This window comes from Pterocles gutturalis, unplaced genomic scaffold, assembly GCF_000699245.1.
Source record: "Pterocles gutturalis isolate BGI_N339 unplaced genomic scaffold, ASM69924v1 scaffold21157, whole genome shotgun sequence".
In the NCBI taxonomy this organism is placed as follows: domain Eukaryota; kingdom Metazoa; phylum Chordata; class Aves; order Pterocliformes; family Pteroclidae; genus Pterocles; species Pterocles gutturalis.
The window spans coordinates 1-240 of record NW_010110730.1 but is presented as its reverse complement, the minus strand read 5'-3'; positions in this window follow the sequence as shown (position 1 = coordinate 240).

Genomic DNA, 240 nt, shown 5'->3' with positions numbered 1-240 from the left:
CCCCCTTCTTGTTCCACCCACAACCCACCAGCTCCAGCCACAAAAACACTTCCTGAGCAATGAAAATAATTTATAAAGGAACGAAAAAATCCAGTATTTGATGACCTACTGTAAGACATGTAAATTTATATATGAAAATGTTTAAAGGGGGCTGTGTTCTTTGCTGCTGACACAGTTCTCTTAGCCACGTTTGAGAACAAACAAGGCAACTGGACAGCTACTGGATCACTGTGGGAGGGG